This window comes from Musca autumnalis, unplaced genomic scaffold, assembly GCF_047663935.1.
Source record: "Musca autumnalis isolate F117 unplaced genomic scaffold, ASM4766393v1 scaffold_1, whole genome shotgun sequence".
Classification (NCBI taxonomy): Eukaryota; Metazoa; Arthropoda; class Insecta; order Diptera; family Muscidae; genus Musca; species Musca autumnalis.
Genome location: NW_027411644.1, coordinates 8,033,611 through 8,042,102, shown reverse-complemented (window position 1 = coordinate 8,042,102; position 8,492 = coordinate 8,033,611).

Sequence of the window (8,492 nt, the reverse complement as noted above, 5' to 3'; positions counted from 1 at the left end):
TGGTTATGTCTGGCGAGCTGTGACTCTCCTCTAATTCCGGTAGAGGCGTCCTCATTGACCGTGCCAAACGTAGAGCTGTCAATCTGCTCAGCCAGCGCTGTACCTCTCTGATCGTTTCCAAGGGCCGAATGCCACATCTCATGATGCGCATTAAAGTCCCCCAGTACCAGACGATTATGACCTTCCAAACGAGGGCTAATGTTAGGCACGTAATCTGAGATACAGGTATTTCTCAGCGGGATGTATACGTTCAGCAACTCTATCTCGGCAGTTCCACACCTGACTGCTACCCCCATACATTCCATGTACGGGTCAATAGGAATGCTAATCCCCCACCTCCACTTCTGGTGCGATCCTTCCTTAGCACGTTGTAACCATCACAACGTTGTAAGCTACAGTTGTTGTTGTACATACATTTGTTTGTATTTGTTTCGTTGGCGATTTATTAAACTTCAACACTGTAAAACTTTTTTGAATATTACCATATATTCTCTCATATATGCACAACATACACCAGGGCAATGATGTCACGGAAAATGGTGATGTGGAATAACCGGTAAAAATATCAAAGAAAACCAATTGAATTGAAAATTGTATGGTGTGGTAAATGCGTTTCTTATCTTTGTGTTGTGCAATAAAATGTCAACATTATGGATGGATAAATTTATTATTCACAAGCTGAGTTCCCATGATTTATTACAGGAAAATGAAAGATTTTAAATTTCGAAATGGATTATATGTAAATATGCTAGGCAAGATATGCTAATGTATTAAAAAGACGCTGATAGAAGCAATCGAAAACCTCTAATAACAAAACAAGTTAAACTGAAATATATAAATTTAAATAGCTTGTTTTCTATGAGTCCATGGATAATATGCTCTAAAATTCCATTTTTAATAGACATTTAAAATCATTTAAATAAAATCGTTAAAAATTAGTAACTTCGTTAAAATAGTGTTTGATGTAATGCAACATCCTTTCATGAACATTTATGAAGAAATATGTTAAGAGCTCATATTTATGGTTGACCATTGTAAGCACAAAAACCTAAGCCAAAAACAAAAAAGAAGTTTTAACTGGTTTGCAGATGAAATTTACAAAGGCATTCCTTGAAATTTAGCAAACCGACATACAATTTTACAGCAAACAATTATTTGAATGTAAAAACATGTAAAACACGAAAGTACCAAAAAAAGGAATAGAATACTTTGTAATATAAAATCCTAGCATGCATACGTCTAGACATTGCAACAATTATTTTAATGATTATAATTTGTTGAATTCCAAATATTACTGAAATCATCAGCCCCATAAATTAAAACCAAGGCTGACTCTCGTCTACAATGCAAGAGATCAAATAACTGGAACACCAACGTATAGCATCAAATGAAACTTGCTTTTCATTTAATATTTTTCTTATTTCGAAAAATCAACATCTACTCCATTTAGAATCACTCACTGTGTATGAATGTCAAATTTATTATTGTCTGTTTATTTTTGTATTTTTTATATTTCTGTAAAAAAACACAGAATACTGTTTTCTTATCATCATCTTGGCCAATAAACTTTGCACGTATATATTCTCCAAACCTATCGAATGGGAAAAGCCAATGAAAAAGCAAATGTTATTCCTTCTACGCTTGCTTGTGTTTTTATTTCATATCAAATCGAGTGTAAAGTCGAGTTTACTTTACAACAAATTCGATATTGTGCTTTGGTGTTGTAAAAGCATTAACTTGACGTTCACCGCCCTTAAATTGACAATATAAACTTCACAAATTCAAATGGTAACATCAACATTGTATATTTTGGCCATAAAATAAACATGGCCCACGAAAATAATAAGGCGTTTGAATGTAGTCTGGCAGCATTAGAAATGAATAAAGTTCTATGGTGTTCAAAACTATTTTACCAGTTTACCTAACAAGGACTTTTTGGTAGTAAAGATCCCTTGCATCGCTTTATAAAAATATTTTCAAGATTACTTTATTTAAAAAAAATAAAATCTACACAGTTTTGTTTTATATACAAACATAAAAAACATATAGCATGAGTTCCTATTTTATCTGAAGACAGCACATCCTCGGTATCATGCTTAAGTGTTCCATACGCCGTTTTTGACTTTTTGATATATAGTCCGTTTTGATATATAGTCCGTTTCTAGGGTTTTCGCGTATGCCCTTTCAGGATTTCTGGCTGGTTTTTTCCTATCTGCTATAGTTTCCCAGATATCCAATTTTCGGCCCGAAAGCATAAGTTTCCTTCAGGTATGAAATTAATATTTTAATAACTTGCAAACTTAAAAACACATTCCAAAAATCAGAACTTTAATTTTCGTCTTCGGAGGTATGAATTTATTGAGGCAAAGATGGGAAAATTTTTTTGTCAATTTGTTCCATGCGATTCAAAAAAGAAATGCATTTGTGTCATAAGTGTGGATATGGAACAAATTGACAAAAATTATATTAACAAAAAATCGTTATAAATATTTTATTCCAACAGATATTGCTTTAACTTTTGGCAAAGATGTTGTATATACTATTACTAATAAATTTAGTAATGAATATTTTCTTCAGTCAGCTCCAAGCAGTTGTGACGCAAACATTAAAATGCGATTATCTCAAAACGATAAAATGGCATATGGAGCAAGAATTCGCACCAATTCGGAATGGTCTCATGGCAGAAAAGGATAAAGCCTAAAAAAATAGCGAAAATCTGCGAAAATTTTGCAAAAAAAAATTTTTACACATTTCTATGTAGCTTCGTGTTAGGAGTATACCGTGACACTTTTTTTACAGTTTTTGGTGAAATTGAATATGCACCAACTGTCAGGGTCCATTGTACTACTCTGTTTTGTCAATTTCTCAAAGTTGTATAGACATTTTTTATTAACAATCAAATCGATTTTCATTTATTTTTAAGCGTCTTTTTAGAAAATTAACAGCGAAAACTTTGTTAAAAAGAGAGAGTTTAGTTTAGAGTTTGTAAAGATTAGTAGTGGCTTCGGTCAGATTCCGATTAAAAAGATGAAGATGAAAACGCTGGAAATGGTTTCCACAGTTTTGAGGAGAAAAGTACAAAATCCACAAAATTGGTGGGTTATTTGAAAAATCTAGAGCTCAGAGGTAATTTCATTGGAAATGAGGTTGTGGCATATATGGTAAAATGGGGAGGGTGTGCCACGTTTTTGTTCAAAATGTTCCAATATCAACATATCAATATAAGCATATCTTGGCTATAAGTTTTGATATATAAATGTTTATAATTTTGGTTTTAAAATATAATTTTTGAGAATTTACAAAATGTCTAAAAATTGGCCAAGCCGACCCGCCCCACCCAAGGGACAGCTTTGTCACCGACGTGGACACCTACGCCAAGGGACTCTAAATATTCATTTTCACTTCTTCCTTAAATATCAAATTTTTACAATAAAGGGACGTTTTATATATTGAAAAATCAAAAATTATACTAAAATTGACAACAAGAAACAGATCCTAGAATTCAATTTAAGTTGGTATGTTGAATTTCGATACAAAAGATATAATATTACGTCAATACGATGCGTTTAGCATAATATTTGATTTTGACTTCACATTATAGTGTGGTATAACTATAACATAAACAATATAAGTTAATCCCGACAAATTTTTCAAATTAACCCACCCCACCCCATCCCATCCTGGCATAGGCGCCCCACCCCCAACCTGTTCATAATATGAATAATCTTGGCATTTATAATTATTTTTTAATACAAATTAATTGGATTTCTATTCTGTAGGAGTTGTCTTTTAACGGTATAAAATGTATTTTGGATATCACCTAAGGCAAACCAGATGTAACAAAATATACCTACAATTAACTTTTTTCGCAATACTCTGAAAACACAATACTGCTTGCATCCTCAGTCATATATTTGATACAAATGCGAGCTTTTGGTATATGATGGATCTTCGCTAAACTCACAATTTTCCTTTTAACGGTATTTTTGTAGCATTTGTAGTTTTCAAGAAAATCTGCGGTGGCAAAGCTGCCCCTGTGGCACAGCCGCCCCATATTACCATACATATGTATACTTTTGAACCGTAAGTAAAAACATCTTCGAAAGATCAACTTCCGATTTATGTCGTATAAAATTTGAGCAGTACCTGATATATATTGATACCCCCACTGAAAATCAGTTTAGTTCCCGCAGAGTTGGAACGCAATTGCAAATGGTCAAATACATACGTATGTATGTATATCGAAAAAGTATGATATTCAAAATTGAAAAGACACAGGTAAGAAAGTATCAGTCAGCTGTACCCTTAACCTTTGACAAAAAACAAAAAAGAAGTAAACTCAAGTTTAAACCAAGTTTGGAAAAAATTGTTGAAAAATTTGAGAGTTATCCTTCATACTAGCAGTTTAAGCATGTTTAAATTGTACCGTTGTAATAGGAATCGTGAAAACAACCTTCTGCAAAAAAAATCAAATAGATCCGAGAAGAGTCCTCAAAGTCCACTTTCCCCAATTTTTGTGTGGGAGGTACCCGAAGGACTGGACCGACCGGACTGAAAAAACTCCCTGCGAGAGTTATCTTCAGGATTTGGTTTCTTGGAGTATCTCAGGAAGTATGGACTGCTGAAACAAATTTCAAAACTATCCGAGAGAAGCTTCTAAACTTCATTTATGGTGTGCGGTAGGTACACGAAGGAGTAGATTGATATGGTCCATATTCAAACCCGATCTATATCCGGAAGGAGTAATACGATTTGCAAAGTTTGGACCAAATGGATTGCGCCCTTTTGTGGGGGAGGTACCCGAAGGAATGGACCAATATGGGTCAACTAAGTTTGGGCAAGGTTTTTCGAAGTTCAAAATTCGGTTCGGTTGATCCGTTCGAGAGTTATCGTGCACACCAGCCAGACACACCAGCCAGTAGGAGGTACTGATAAGAAGAAAACCATCGATTATGAAACGAATAGGGGAGTTACGATACTACTTTGTTTCAAATGTGCGTCGCAAAATATGTTATTTGCTTAATAAATATATCTTAGTCCCGATTTACAGTTGCCCAATTGTCAGTTTATGGGAAAGAGATTCGAGGAAAATAGAAACACTTTGCCTCTCAGTAACCTCTTTCTTCGACAAACTGACAATTATAGAAAGTACAATTGTCTAATGGGCATCTGCGTCAAAGATCGTCCTAAATAGTTCAAAACAAAGAAATATTTGCAATTGAACTCGACAATAAAGCCATCGACTTCAGTAATAATTCTAACAGACCGCGAGACGAAGTTCGCCGGGTCCCCTAGTAAAAATATATTCAAAAATACTTTATTTTAAAAAAATAAAATCTACACAGTTTTGTTTTATATACAAACATATAAAATATATAGCATGAGTTTCTATTTTATCTGAAGACAGCACATCGTCGGTGTCGTGTTCCATACACCGTTTTTGACTTTTTGAGATATAGTTCGTTTCTAGGGTTTTCGCGTATGCCCTTTCAGAATTTCTGGCTGGTTTTTCCTATCTGCTATAGTTTCCCAGATATCCACGTTTCGGCCCGAAAGCATAAGTTTCCTTCAGGTATGAAATTAATCTTTTAATAACTTACAAATTTAACAACTAAAAAAGTATCAGTCGGTTTTGCCTACAGAGATATACCCTTATAAACTTATGTATATAGGGGGTTTCAAAATTTTGGACGTATGAACCGACAAAAATGTTGATTAGTATTAAAGTTCAAAAGTTTTGCGGAGAACGTACTAAAAGGAATGGACCGATATAGACCATGGGGGTGTCATAGGGGGTTTTTACACCCTCGGGCTGTTTTCTCAAGAAGTATGGACTTGCCCCCGAAAAAACTTTTACCATCGTAATTGACGCAGCGAATGCAAGATGCTCCAACAAAAATCAAAGTAATCCGAGAGCAGGTCTTAAAGTGAATTTATCCGAAATTTTGTGCATGAGATACCGAATGGAGTGTACAAATATAGTCCATATTCGAACCTGAACTATATCTGGTTAATATATTGGAATGTGTAAAGTATGGACCAAATCGGCCACTCCCTTCATGAGTTATCGTGCGCACAATTTTTCCGAACATTTTTAAACTTTTGTGGGGGAGGTACCTGAAGGAGTGGACCGATATGGCTTATCTTCGAACTTAAACTAAGTTTGGACACAATATTACGAAAGCCAAATTTTGGACGGAATCGGCATACCGTTCGAGAATTATCTTGCGCTCCAACCACTACACATGGTGTGATAGGGGTTTTTTCAACATTCAGACTATTTTCTCAGGAAGTATGGACTTGCCCTGATGAAACTTGTACCTTCGTATGGGGGACAGTGGATACAAGTTGTTACAACAAAAACCAAGGCAATTCGAGAGCAGGTCCTAAACTGAACTTTTCCAAAATCTTGTGTGGGAGGTACCCGAAGGGGTTTACCGATTAAGTCCATATTGGAACTACATTTAAGACTGGTAGAAATTTAAAATCGGTTACTCCCTTCAAGAGTTATCGTGCGCACAAATTTTCCGAACATTTTCGAACTTTTGTGGGGGAGGTACCGGAAAGAGTGGACCGATATAACCCATCTTCGAACTTAAACTAAGTTTGGACAAAGTATTGCGAAAGGCAAATTTTGGACCAAATCGGTTCATCCGTTCGAGAGTTATCGTGCGCTCCAGGCAGCCAGACAGACAGACAGACGGACGGACATTGCTAAATCGACTCCAAATTGTCTGAAACACATTACGCCGTATGAAAGTGTATATACCCTCGTTAACATAAATGCTGAGGGTATAAAAATTGTGATATTGGGGAAAGGAAACAAATTCCGCACGGAATTTTTATTCATGATTGCACTGATAACTATATTTTAATACCCTAAGGGTATTATGTCTTAGTGAATGAGTTTGCAACATGCAAAATGAAACGAAATAGACCCACAGTTCCTTTTGATGATCTGCATAGATTCGCACTTATCCATCTGGCCATGTCTTTTTGAAAACAAAGCACAGGTCACATTTATAGACCAATTAGCATACAAATTGGAGATTTTTTGGCCCTAGGGCGATCCCTATTTTGGTAACAATCCATTCAGATTTGGATATTGCTCCCATATATACAGTACATTCGCGATAATCCCTACACCACAGGTTTCGGCGGTGTCCGAATTATCAAATTGTTCGGATTAACGAATTGTAAAGAAAATAAATTATTTTATATGATTAAATCTCGTGGAAGTAATATAATAATATTTTTTAAATTGTAATTGCTAATACCGAACACTTAAATGAAAGTGCTCTACGTGTAAAAAATAGTGAGATTTTTCTACTCGACAATCCGGACAGTTTTATTGGCATTGCCCGTATTTGTTCCAGAAAAAGCCAATCAGATTGTGAAAGTAGAGCTAGAAATATGACATTTTTAAAGTTTACATCAGGATGTAAGCAAAACAAGAGACAGATGTGGAATTTCATCGTTTTGTAAATGTATATCCTTTGAAAGCTTTGCCATTTAGGTGTATAGTGCATTTGGCAACTTTAATGACAATATTGCGGCGAATATTTTTCTTAATATATTTATTTATATCCTATACAACAAGACTAATGTGTCATAAAATGTTTGTCCTTGTACTCGAAAATGTTTACTAAATGTTGCTAAAACAATTTTTTCAGCAACATCTCCATTAAACAACTGTAAAAATTCGAAGCATTGCGTCACCAAAAATGCCCGAAGACGAAACCCACGCGCAAATCGAAATACGTTTTTTGTTGGGATCTGATACATAAAGTTAAAATACATGATCTGGCAAAATTTCAAGCTTCTACGTTCAAAAACAACGATCCTATTCAAGAAATGGCATTTGAAAAATTGGATAATATTGCAGATTTTGTTGCAATGACGGATCCCAAAACCGTTGTTTTGGTTTCATTTATGACTCCCATTCGTATAGGATTGATAATATCCCGAATACTCGCCCTCATAAGAATTATGTCATGTTCATACCAGCATTTGAATCACGTTGTTCGCTCTCATAATTACGTACACGAATTAACCCGTTCATACACAATTCACAGCAACATGATTCATATTTTCTTTAGTTTTATTTAATGATTTTTAAGAAAGTTTCAACCAAAAGGCAAGTAAAATTAATTGATATAAAGTGAAAAAATGTTTGTCCTTCTTTCAGATATCTATTTAATATGAAATTATATTATTTTCATTAATGTTTTCTATTTTTTCTCACAATTTTGGTGTTTTCAGTATATTTTTTTATTTTTCTATTTTCAAAATTAACGAGAGAGAGATCTGCCAAAATAATTTTTTGGTATACAGACTTTCTGGCAGGCATTTGATTTTTGTTTCAAGATTTGTACGCGAATTTGAAACGATAAACGAGAAATGCAACTGCAATGACAGAGAAGACAAAATTTGCTATGATTTGAGTGTATACCAGTCGTTAAACCATTTGCTTTTCATTTATGTTTTGAAGT